The sequence below is a fragment of the Wyeomyia smithii genome, chromosome 3 (assembly GCF_029784165.1).
Source record: "Wyeomyia smithii strain HCP4-BCI-WySm-NY-G18 chromosome 3, ASM2978416v1, whole genome shotgun sequence".
In the NCBI taxonomy this organism is placed as follows: domain Eukaryota; kingdom Metazoa; phylum Arthropoda; class Insecta; order Diptera; family Culicidae; genus Wyeomyia; species Wyeomyia smithii.
This window is the reverse complement of record NC_073696.1, coordinates 38,911,704-38,925,228: the sequence shown is the minus strand read 5'-3', so window position 1 is coordinate 38,925,228 and position 13,525 is coordinate 38,911,704. Positions and strand designations below refer to the sequence as shown.

The following is a 13,525-nucleotide window of genomic DNA, read 5'->3' as shown; positions in this document are numbered from 1 at the left end:
AAACCGGTTTCGTCAAATTTGATTGGTTTTTCGTGAAGTTCTATCCATTGAAAAATTGACATAGTTTTGCCTGTCTCAATCATTTCGTCTACCACCTGTATAGGCGCATGGTGTCGTCAATAGACACTATATATATAGACCTGCGGACTGAATCGCAGCGAGCCAAAATAACTGTCAAACGTGCGAGCCAAAATGAACATAATGAAAAATTTGTATCAAACAAATAACAAGAATATAAAAAACCAGCGATTCCAGTGCTGCTGTCATTCACTACGCAGGTCTATATATATAGTGTCTATAGTGTCGACTTGCTGATATTTGTTGTTTGTTTACCACGCACGATGAAAGAGTACCGCGACGTCGTAGTAAAGTTGTTGGCGGAACGCAAGTCGGGTGTTCGTGTTATCTGATAAAAAAATTGTCTTACAATAGCCGCATAATGTCCAAAATAATCAGCTGTGGGCACCGACATTGGCCAGCATCCCCCTGCCCCAAATAAATATTCCGCGGTTCCAGAGCGCCGTATCGGTGATGGTTTAGGGATCGTATCCAGGCGTGGAAAGCTCCCACTGGTGTTTATCGAGTTCAACCAGGGCCGATGCTGTAGATAAGGTTTTGGCTCCGGCACTTCGGGAAGGATCATTACGTCCTTCAACAGGACGGTGCACCGGTCTACGCGGCGAATATTGTCCAAGCGTGGTGTCGAGACAGTTTAACGGATTTCTCGATAGGACTTGGTGGCCTCCCCGGACCTTAATCCCCTGGACTTTTGTGGATAGTCGTACAAGCTGGCCAAGCAGAGCGAACAGAAAGTTAGCACTATGCACAGTGGTACGAGAGCTCAGAAACGGGAACTTAATTCATTTGCTCTCCGAATAATGGTTTTATTGACAAACTATCTTTCGAAGATATTTAGTATAGAAAAAGGCTAAAATCATGACAATAAGTTTTAGTTCGAAACTCAACCGCTAGTTGTGCTGCAAAATCTAACTTTTTAGTCTTACACTTTAGAGAAATGGTGTCTTCAGCAAAGTTATAGATAAAGTTCTCACAAAAAACTTTGCTAAAAGCACTTTTCTTCTAACTCTTCTTGTTTTTGATAAATAACGTTTTATATTAGACTTGTCTTTATTTTTTTCAAATATACAAAAAACTGTAACATTTAGAAGATAATAATGTTCGGCATATATTTGTATATTATTAAAACACACAACTTTGTAGAAGACACAAAATAGATAGCTTCCACACAAACCGAGTTATTGCCAAAAAATGTTGAAAAAGCATCATTTCTTGTACACACCAAGAACACAAAAAAAGCAAAAACTAGCAGACGAAACGTCTCGAGTTCGCCATACAGCAGCTAACATGTCGCAAAGGTACGCAAATTTGCTGAAAATCCAACTAGATGTTCCTCCCATTTATTAAAGCTAAAATGAAAAGCAAACAGCAAGTGGTATCAAAATAAAACTCCAAAATCCATGAACGGACTTTCCGAAACCAGGTTTTTGCGGTAGTATTTTTGTCCTCCATCACTAATCGCGGAATACCACAAACCGAGTTTAGACAATAACATATTACACACCAAAACTCAGAGTAATAAATTCTCAAGAAATTTGGAATGGTGGGAATCGAACGAATACGTTTATAATACAGACCCTATATAAACAGTCTGGTGGATTCTGGTATCGGAGCCAACCGAACATAATAGTTTAGAAAAGTTAAAATTTTAGGGAGGTATTGAGACCCAGATGGTTTCGAGGTGCGATGATGGCCTAACAAGCCAGTCGTCGTAGGTTCGAGTCTCGGCTCGAGAGAGGCTGTTAGTGTCAGTAGGATCGTAGCGCTAGCCCCACAATTGTCCTGTACACTAAATAGTCGGCTGCGAAGTCTGTGTATAAATAAACAGAAGGTCGAGTTCCGAATCGGTATGTAGCACCAAGGCTTTGCTCTATTGAGACCGCGGTGTGCTAAAAAATATCAAAATAATTTTAACTATTTCAATATTCATACAGGAACTATATAAGAGACAGTAAATCACACATAAAAGTTTCTATCATAATCTGATGCTCTAAGTAAAAAAATTAAAGACGGCAAACAAGTATTTAAAACATAGTTGAAATTATGAATAGTTGAAACAATAAGACGAATATTCAATATTCAACGTTTCAATAATTTGAACAAAAACTGAAACATTGCCAACTATTTTGATCAAATAATCCGGTTGCCAGATTGCATGATTTTCTATGAACCAGACTGTAAATATAGGGACTGTAGTTTATATTGCGACTGACGGATAACTTGATCTTTTTTGCGAATACGAAAAAAAGGTGGAAGACAAAATGAACATTGAGTGATAGTGAAATATTTCCTTGTCTTGGTAATGATTTCTTTTATGGTTGTTATTTTTCACTTTCACGCAATTGCACTGACAATTATCGGACATAACATGAAAGACAATAATAGTAAAAAATATCGTAAGATTGAAATATTATTTAGATTTGAAAATAAGGGAAACAAAATGAGAAGAGTTGGGGAAAATAAGTCAAAAAAATATTTACACTGGTCGACAAAAGCGGGAAACATTTTTACCCACAAGTTCAAACTGTTTTAACCAATCCTCTGACTCTGAATTTCTGGTTTCCCTAGAATGGGTAGAAATGCGTCAAAAAGTAGCACAGTATTCGCTCGCCAGGTTCGTCGCTTCTACTTTTACTTAGTTACTGAAGACATTACGCACTTCGGGTTCAGCTAAAAGTACCAAAATTCATAAAAATGGTTAAAAATCCATGATCTTTCATATAGGTACCCAGTTCAAGCTTGAGGATATTTTTTTTCGATTTAATCAATACAGGTTTGCTTAAGATCCCTTTTTTCTGTACGGATTTACTGCGACCAGAATCGATATGTCCGGGTGTCTGCTGTATCCCGCACATCTATTATTAGCAATACCGCCATTGACAAGTGGCATGCTGATTATTTATCCGTGCTTGTGTGTAATATGTCACACCAAGGTATTTTATAAAATTCAGCGTGAAGGAAGGGGAATTGGTTGGAGTGCCTGAGAATAAACCCATGCTTAAGCTCTTTTTGATTCCCCAAGGGCCCTAATCCGACCTATCGCGAAATCGACCTTAGAAACAATGCAATAACGAGGAATGACAAATTATTGTGATGAGTTTACGTTAGTATCAAGGAATATTTGCAAATTTGTAAAACGAATAGGCTGAAGAAATGTATCTAAATTAAAAAGCGGCGATTAGTCTCATTTTAACAGCTCAAATTGTACTGATTTGCACTTTAGATCGGTAATCCCCAACCTTTTCAACTTCGTAACCCCGTTTGCGAAGTACAAAAAACTCCGCTGTCGATTAAACGAATTTCAGGGATTTTTAGCACTGATTTAGAGCATTGCTTTATGTTGGCTCTTACAAAGGAAAATAGAAAGAAATTTATCACTTTATTTAATAAGAAATTTATCACTTATCAAAATTAGCAAGTGCCTTGTGGCCTTTTTCAATGAGCCTCGCAATCTCTTTCCCAGCTGCGAACCACCAGTTGGGAGCCACTGCACACGGTTTTCATGGCTGGAAAAATGTGATCGAAATTGTTTTGACCCAAAATAATTTATTTTAAAGCGGTAGCATCTTCGGCAAAGTTCTTTTATTAATTATTCTTCATTTTAAAGAAGTTGCAATTTTTTGAATAATTCACTTGAAAGCCATAGGCAGAAATGTATTTTTCTCTTTTTTGCTTATGAAAATCCATTTTGTTCTGCAAAGTTGTGGTAAATTTTACAAGAAACAACTTTGCCGAAGACACTCTATCTGCCTATTTGAAAGGGCATTTGTGGTATTTTCTACAGAATACCCTTCGAATCGATTTTTTCAACATAACTTTCCATAGTGATATTTTTCAATTTTTCAATGTTTTACAACGTTGTTTGCTATAAACGCGCAATTTAAAAAAAAGTGTATTTTTATTTATTATACTTCTTTAGATATTGAAAATTTTGATTTTAATAATGCACAATTTTACTACCAGATATATCAAATGTACCAAAAACTATAAACAAATGTCTATATCCGGGTTTAATGATGTTTCACTTATACTTTGGTATAGAAATGCTTCCGTCTGCGAATATTTGCGATTTTCGTACATATCTATTAGATTATTAGTGCAATGTTTCAATAAAAATCTCCAGTAACTAAAGAAATATAAGAGATAAAAATACACTTTCTACGAGGAAATGTTTTGTTATAGCATATAATATTATAAAATATTGGAAAATTGCAGAAAATCATTATAAAAAGTTATTTTTTTCTTCACATAATTATAAAAAGTTATATTAAAAAAATTGATTATTTGGGCCACTCTATAGAAAACTTTACTAAATTCTATCCCAATTGGCAAATATAGTTGAATCTCTCTGTAACGACTATTTCCATAATGACAAATCTCTCTATTGCGACATTCTCAATGGTCCCTTCTGTTTTGCATACATAAAAATTCTTCGTTTTATTGCGACATTTCCCTATTACGACGGTTTCTTGAAATGACGTTGTGAAGCGATTCGACTGTAAAATAGTTTCTAATAAAATTTGCCGCAACCGAAGAAAGTGGATTTCTATTTGCAAAAATAAGAAAAGCACAAATTGTTTCTCACTTTTAAGTGGGTAACTTCCATAAAATGAAAAATAAAAACTTAAAGAACTTTGCCAAAACCGCTACCGCTTTAAAATCAATTATTTTGAGAACTTTGCTGATGACACTACAACTCTAAAATCAATATTTTTGGGTCAAAATAATTTCACGTTTTTGCAGCTTTAGAAACAGTGTGCACTGCTTGAATGGTATACATTCCGCCCGGAAACATCAACGCGACAAGTGACGAACACCAGTTTGGCGGAGACGATAATTTCATTCCTCACTGACTCAAAAAAGAAGATTAATTTAAAATAAAGCATTTGTTTTTGCACGGTGCTTCACGGATGAAATGATTCAAGTTGGTTTTATCCAGTGAAGAAAAATCATCAGCAAGTGTTTTTTTTTGCAAATCAGAGCCAGCCTCCATTATCATTCAATATGAATCACCGCTGCTGCGCGTTGTTTTGTTGCGTTGCAAAGAGAAAACGATCGGTAAACTCCTCATTCTGGCCTTTCAATTACCGCGCATAAGCGTTCGTTTATGTAAATGGAACGGAAGCCGAAGCTTTGGGTCGCGAAACGAGACCAGCTCCCGTGCAGTTTGTCTTGTTTTGCGGGAGACCGGCGGCGGGGTGGCCTTCCTGTGCAAAATGTAACTCAACAGTTTCAACAATAGCGCGAAGAGAAGCATATAATCGACAAAAAATAGTCCACCCACTTACTTGGACTTGATTGCCCCAAACACTCTTCTAGTTGACCACTGCTTTGTACGTTCAAATAGTTCGCTTGGCAGATGGATGTATGGAAAGACAGGCTCAGGTACTGCACGGAGAAAGACTGTTGATGACGATGGTTGTAAAGGAAGTTGGAAGTGCAGTTGATCAGCCAGCGACGACGGGTTCTCCGATGGTGATGTTGCGAATTGAATACGGTTTTAGCAACGGGACATTTCGCCATCGTCTTGCTCCCTTCATTCTTGGGGTTTGGATCGGTTTGTGTGGGACAACTTTGCTTGCAGCCGGCTGGTATGCGAACGTCCAACGCATTTTTAAGTTGAGTGTACCGGAGATTCACGAAGCAGCTTGCCGCTCAGTACCAGGCTTGGTCATTTATTTGTAGAAACATCATCACGTCAGACAGTATGGATGTTCGACACGTCTGGACGAGATCATTCGTCAAACAACATTTGATTGGTTGACTACAACACCGGATTTAGATATACGCGAGCGTGCGAGTCATGTTTCAAGTGCAGCGAATGGTGAAACAATTTGAGAAGCAGTGCAAAATAATTCTGCAAATCTCGCCGTTCGATTGGTGATCGTGGAAAGCCGAGGGCATGAATAATCGGGCTGTAAAACTAAGTTAAAGTGAAAAAGTTTACCAATTCTCGTGCACCCGAATGGTGGTGAATAACGAATCAGCTTTCCCTCGTTGGCCGAGCTACGACTACATGTCAAAAAATTGGCATAAAAAACAACAGAGCATTACTGTGGCATGAAGTTTACATTAGATAAGGTTGAGTGCTAAGCTATAAACAGGAAAATAACCAGGTAATTCGATGGAGAAACTTGAAGAAATGATTTTTCCATACTGAAAGCTGCTTGAAAAGCGCTAATAATGTGCGCACTGTTGGTTGTGCAGTATTGAATCGTGATTTGTTTCATAAAGTTTTGCTAGTTAGCCCATTGGGCATTTGAACATTACCATATCCTATTTATAATTTTATAGGTGCAAGCTATTCTCGGTAACCAAACATCTTAATTTACTCACAATTTTTATGGTTTTGAATGAGAAACAACCAATTCCTCCCCTTTGCACTTCACTTTAATTTCATCGCTAAAGAAATACGTTATCGTAGTTTACCAAATAGTGATCGAAAACAGTGCCCTGTTGTATTGAACAAATATTTTATTCCCGAAGACATGATGAGTCACTTTTTATTGGTTACAAGGTGTGGAATCACCGGCGTATTGAATTTACTATAATAAGTGTCACACGTTCAGCTTGTGTCTTTTTAAAATACAGTCATAGGAAACTTGTAGAAATTTTCATCAGTGTGAGTCACTCCTTAGCCCCGAATAGTTTTGCGACGCAAGAAATAAATAGGGCACGAGACTATTTCGGCAGGTTTTCTGCAGCATTCTAATGCAAAGCCAGGTTGACTTGGAACTACATAAGGTTGTTTGTTACATTACTTGTATTAAATATTTTTAAAATTGAGTTCAAAAGAAGATTTGAAGTGCTACCGAATTTTAATATGCACATATAAAAAAAAACAGGACAGGGACAAACACTATGTGGTACAAACAAGTTTCAACCTCTGTGCAATCTGTTTAATAGGATGGAAGAAAGTAAAATATTATGAAATCTTATAAACATTTGATTTAAATATTATTACCAAATCTAAGGTACTCTGATAATACACACTAAAAACTAAATACGGCCGGCAGATTTTGGTTGCCAGTAACCCAAAATAGTTTGTGTGTCGTCAAAATACGGTAGAGCTTTTCACTGGAGAAACTACAACCAAAGCACCTACCGCTGATGCTGCTTTTTGATAGAGGAAGTGCCGCTGCTCCTACAGCTGACGCTGTAGGACCTACTTAGTTGCCATCCATTAGGACCTACTTAGTTGCCATCCTCTAGTAAAATGATCGGTGCATTAAGTGCATTCCCAGTATATAATTCTGCCGACCATGCTAGGGACAGCAGGCATTAGGTGACCAATCAGATGTTCAAATCAGTGCTTCAACAGGGTTTGACAATTTTCAATAGTACAATACAATTTTACACTTTTCTATATTTGGTCAGATGTATAGATGATTTTCTAATCAATTACTGCAAAAACGAAAGAAATCCATTGGAAACTAACCGATTTATTAGCATTTGAAATTGGACATACAGGTATACCTCGATATAAGGCAACTTTATTTTTAATTTCGATACGTTATATCGAGTTACGTTATATCGAAGCGAAAAAAAAATTTTAATTTATGCAAGAATGTTAATGGTTACTCAAAGATGCGTGGAAGCCTATTTCCCATCACCTATCAGTATTTTTGAACCTTTCTTGTGCCCATTTAGTGGAAATTTCAACAATCGAAGAATTTGTTTTAAATTGATGCAAGACTGTGAATTGTTACTGAAGGATGCGCGAAAACTATTTTCCATCACCTCTTAGTATTTTTAAACCTCTCTAATGCCCATTTTGGACAATTTTTGCATTGGTTTCATTGGTTTCAAAACTTACTACCTACAAACCTTTGTTTTGAAGCAATTTATGCCCCAAAAACAGTTGCTGTAGCATTTATTTTCAATTTCAATACATTTTAAATAGACGTTATATCGAGGTAAACGTTACGTTATATCAAGTAACGTTATATCGAGATTGTTTAATATCGAGGTTGCATTATTTCGAAGTATGACTGCATTTTTTTTCTTTTTCCGTTTTAAGATTTTCATTTTACACCCCTATGTAGTCGAACTTCCTGAGAGAAATAGTTCTACGTCAAAACCTGCCGGAGTGTTTTCATACCTTAAGTGGAACTGTATTAGTACATGTCGGCACTGAAAATTCAATAGTCTATAAACTGATATTTTCGAGTGTAGAGCTCATTAAATTGTGTTTTCAATTTTGGTTTTTGCATAGTTTTCCATCACATGTAAAAACGCCAATATCTCAGCCCTTCAATAAGATATCCAGGATCTTGTTTCTTGTAAATTTCCGTCTTGAGTCCCGCTTTGCAGTAAAAATTTCATTTCTTGATCAAAAATTTTTGGTATATGTGTTTTGAAGGGTTTTATCTAAAAATTATAAGAAAAAATCACCTTTTCGTGATGTTCAATGGGCTCTGTGAATCAAATATTTGAATGCGATGCTTAACTAAACCATGCAAAATATTCAAGAACAATCCCACAAAATACAAAAATATATGGAAGAATGTAGGAATCGAACAGATTTGAAATAAGTGCAAAAGAGTGGTTTTGTAGCTTAAAAAAGTCATTTTTTCATAAATCACGTTTGGGCAACCTGAAAACATTTTTTTATAAACTCGAAATGTACTACAAAAATGCTATAAATAACATTAACTTTCAATTTAGGGCTGAGCACCTTGACTTTTTCAACATCGATTTTTGTTTGGGACAGCCTAATGAGGAAGTAAAGCCGTTAGCGCCGGTGCGTTAATCAACAGGTCGTAAGTTAGGATCCTCGATGGAGTCGCCTACCTGGGCGTCGGTGACTGGCACAACAACAGTGGCGGAACTAGACCGACGAAAAGTAAGCAAGAATAAAAAAACGTCCAATGAGGGGCCAGCGAGCGACGGATGAAAAGAACCGCGCCAAAGTTCACATGTTGGCTACGGCTGTGACACCTCAGAACGGAGGAAGATATCGAGCAGTTAAAGCTACTGAAAAGAGATTCCATCACCGGAAGAAACGTCAGCGTGTTTTTGCGAAGAATCTTCGGGCATGATGAGAGGAGCTTTTAAAAAATATTAGCGAAATCAGGAACCGAAATGTACCAATCCTTGTCATGTGCAACGACAGGGAGGGGAACCTGATTTCCCATAAATCAAAGATTGCTCTCGGACTGGTTTGTAGGTTTCATATGCCCGATCTACAAAAAATCCAAGACGTCTGGACTAGCAATTATCGAGGCATAACTCCTCTTAATTCCGTGAACCAAGATTTTCTTCCGCATCCTGTTCGACAGACGGAGGCCGTTGCAGTAAACCTTGGCGAATACCAATGAGGTTTTCGAGAGGAACACTCCACCACGGACCAAATGCTCTTCGATAAATGTTGAGAAATCAATTCAGTTAAGAGGGATGAGCTATGACTGATTAACGTTCGCATTTAAAATTAAAAAACTTCCCATAGAAGGTAAAAAATTCTGCGCCCTTGTGAGCGGCCTTCCGGTAGTTAACCGGAAAATTCGTCTTGGCGAACGAAAACATGCGGACGAAAACATCAACTGCTCCGTAGTTTTCGCGACAAAACTGTTGGATTAGATCTTACACTCCCGGTTTGCCCAGAAATTCTCGATGGAACGCAGCTCGGGGACGTTGGGCGGGTTCGCCGATTTGGGTACTACATCGATATTCGGCCGTTCCATCTCCTCCAACGATCACTTTGCGTGGACCGAAGCCAGATCTGGCCGCGTTTTCACCCTTATGGTATTTCTTGATGAACTACGCAACTTCCGGCAGGTACTTCGTACTATAAATTTCTCCGTTCACGGCCAGTTCGGAGCGACAGAAGAGCGACTTTGATATCCACAGCAGCAGCTTCTTGGGGAACTAGGCGTGTGAAATGATCTTCACCTCGGAGCTAACTTCTTTCGTGGGGGAAATAAAATACGATGTGCCTTGCCAGTCGTTGCCATCCAGGGTGAGATAGGTTTCGTCGTCCATTACCACCGCCACGTCGCGATTCGCCGGTAAATTCGACTAAATATCTTATTCCAGTGCACCAGCGGACGGGACGTCCGCTTCCGGACAGGTATGTTCATGTTCGTCAGATATTTTTTCACTGCTTGGCCGGTTTCACCGAATTCCCGGCCAAGCACTCGCAGAGATGTAGCCACCACTTTTCCCTTGGTCTTCCTCTCAAGCATCCTTTGGAGCTCCTTGTCGCTCAGAGGAGTCGGTCGTCCGGGACCGGGCTTTCGTTCAATGCTTTGATTGTTGTCCAATAGTGCCGATATGTTATAGATGCTGGAACGTATTCGGTAAAGTGCAGCACAATATTCGTTTTCGACGTGGTTGGGTACCGTTATTTGAAGGTGCACTCTTCTGAACGGAGTAGCTTCACTGTTTTTGTCATCACGGTTAGAGTTCGACTGATATTGCTGTCCAGTTTTTTCTGCTGATTCATGGGTTGCTATAATTGATGCTGCATGGGTGATTTCGTCAGTGTCTGTGAAGGTAAAGCATTAAAAAATCGGCAATTTTCTTAATGCAAACATTATAAAACACTGATTCTCCCGGTGGCACGCTTTAGCCATGAAGCGTGGACACTGAAAGAGGCTGATCGTCAAGCTCAAGGTATTTTGAGCTGGAATGCTTTCATCCTAATCGGTAGGAAGAAGACCCAAGTTTGTAATGGTTTTTAGTTTTTTTTTTTAAATCTGCAGATTCATTAATGTGATTGTTCGAATTACACTCGTACCATTTACCTAACCGTTCGCATAAAGATTGATTCGTTTAGAAACCAGCGCCCCTAGTGGGGCAGAATTGCACCCCTAGTGGTCGAACGTATGACTTTCCGATCGGGATATCACCAAAAAATGTAGAGCTAACAATAGTACTGTCCGGAGGATCCGTACTTTCGTGCTTGTAAGCAACCCAAAAAGACGCCTAAACCTAGTGGCTAAAACACGTTCTTATAAGTTGTACGAGAAGCTTCTGGCAAAGTACAAAGGATGGACATGGAAACATAGGGTAGGGGATGGTAATTTCAACATTTTCAGCCACATTTACCTGCCCGAATGATTTAACGTTAAAAAAACAAATGCAACAGCATTGTTAAGTTTGATGGCTACATGTTTTAATAGTTTTCTTCCCGAAAATCCCATTATGTAATTGGTTTTGGCAAGTTTTACAAATCAATATCACGTTGCTCGCTATTTTATGCAGCATCCTGCTAAGTCGAAAAATTAGAAGCTATCGCATATGGAGAATCACAAAGGGGCATTGGTTGAAAACTTTGCAGGTATAATGTTATTTTTTTTTTTTTTTGTTAGGGAATTAGGATTACGTTGTCCATTGATGTGAACTTTTGTAATAAATTATTTTATTAGCGGTAACCCCATATTTATTTGTAAACGGAATCTACAAGACTTTCGAAGAATATTTATGGAGAAATCGGTTATGTAGCACATTTTATAACTGAACAATTAAAGAATGAAAACAGATTGCCAGAAAATTAACCGTGAATCTTATTTCGGCCCCAAGCATGAAATTAACAAACAATGAGCAACATCCAAGTAGCTTCATTGTTCTCGATAATTCAGGAAGATGTTTAAGACGGCTAAGTACCTACAATAAAATGCCTCCATATTTACTACTTAACATTTTTCCTAAGTCGAACCATAAATAGAGCTATTTTATTTGTTCCGGATTCTAAATGAAGCAACCTTTACGATCGCAAACAATAAAAGGGTGGTTTCCAACCAAGACATAAGCGTTGTATTCAAAAATTTTACGGAAAAACAAATCTAAATACGATTAGTTACAGAAAGTCGCTTTCAGTAGGATTTTCAAGAATATGGTTTATCGAATAAGATCATGTTTTGATTGAAGTCTTTCAATACTAAACTGGTATCTAAAGCAGTCGCATTTAATTTACTGCAATGAAACAGAATGTTTCTATTTTGTATTAATATTTGAAAGTTTATTCACGTCAAAAATCGATATTACACAAAAAATGTGGAGATAGTGTTTCATGAGGAAAACCATCTAAATCTCATGAACTTCTACTACTACGGTAATTTATCCTCAATATGAGAAAAATCAATATTTTTTTCAGATTTTTCTGGGGCCACACTGAGAGCTGAAAGTACAAAACTCGCCAACGATGAATCTCATGTAATTTTTTTTATTTAGAGCACGTTGCATTATGTGAAACCGTTTACGTGCCATACGCCTTGGAATATGCAATTTATTGAACATGATACATGAAAATTTACAGCAATTGTCATTTTGGTTTTTTGGAACATCTTAGAATAATAAATTGTAAGAACATTGTGTGATAGGAAATATTCATCAAGAGTTTTTAGATTCTTCTTATGTTGCATAAATGTTAGTTTTAATGTTCTTTTCGTTCGAACCACAGTTCTGGGACTTTTTGGCTAAGGTAAGCAAATATTTTCATTCTTGATATTTTTTTAAGTTATATGAATACTGTGCCAAATGTCTGTTAAATCTGCATACAATTTTTTTTTTAAATTTTACAATAGAATCCAATATAAAGTATATTTATTTCTTTTAAAGTAAGATTGCAGATAATTTGCAATATTACGTCATTTACTACATATTTCTTTTGAAGCACACAAAAAAGCCGGTAAATGGGCTCAGAGCTTTGTTTTAAAATATAAATGAATATGCAAAAGTATAAATCCGCAATTTTTCAAAGAAAAACTATGAATTGTGATGGATTTACTTGGATTCAATTTGGATTTAATTTGAAAAAAATGTTGTAATAATTATAACAATTCGGCAGACTTTTTAATAGCGCTCTCTAGGTATTACAAAAAACGTTCTCAAATCCAGCAAAAAAATTGGTCTCAGATTACCCCCATGTCGTACATCAGAAAATTTATAAAACAATTTTAGAATAGACAACATGTAAAAAATGTGAAAAGCCAATTTCACCGTTTTGCTTGGACATATTCTACCGAGTATAAATGAAAAGCTACACCACATAACCTCCATTCAAAGTGGACCAATAGACCTCTTATTCCTGCCATGACCTTTAAGATTTCAAGTCGAAAAAGAAACAGCTCACATTCTTGCTTGCACCCTTAAGAATAATTCTTATTGATTGATGGATTAAGTTTAGCTTCCAGCAGTCATTAAGGTTCATGAGCGGAACAAGCTCATGCTGCGGAGCCATCTGGCCACTGCAACTGCAATGAGCGCAACATATTGAGTCATTTGCCGGCTTACGCTCAAAGGGGCGACCCATCGGAATAGTTACGGCTATAAATAGCACAGGAAAAGTCGCGAAATCCACACACCTGGTGCTGTCGATCGGCCACGTGTGCCGGCTGAAGGAGGTGCCTACAATCTGTAGGCACGAGCCAACGATCGAAGTGAATGGTTTATGACCCACAGCTTGCTCACGCGCGCGCGCCTACTCAGGTTCGCGTTCGGGTGA

The 13,525-nt window shown here is 37.7% G+C and overlaps 1 protein-coding gene across 3 annotated transcripts in view; it reads left to right on the top strand.

Annotated features, from left to right (window-relative positions):
* Positions 1 to 13,525, top strand: part of LOC129732425 (uncharacterized) — a 269,530-nt gene that overhangs the window by 236,246 nt on the left and 19,759 nt on the right. The gene's annotated exons all lie outside the window — the stretch shown is intronic.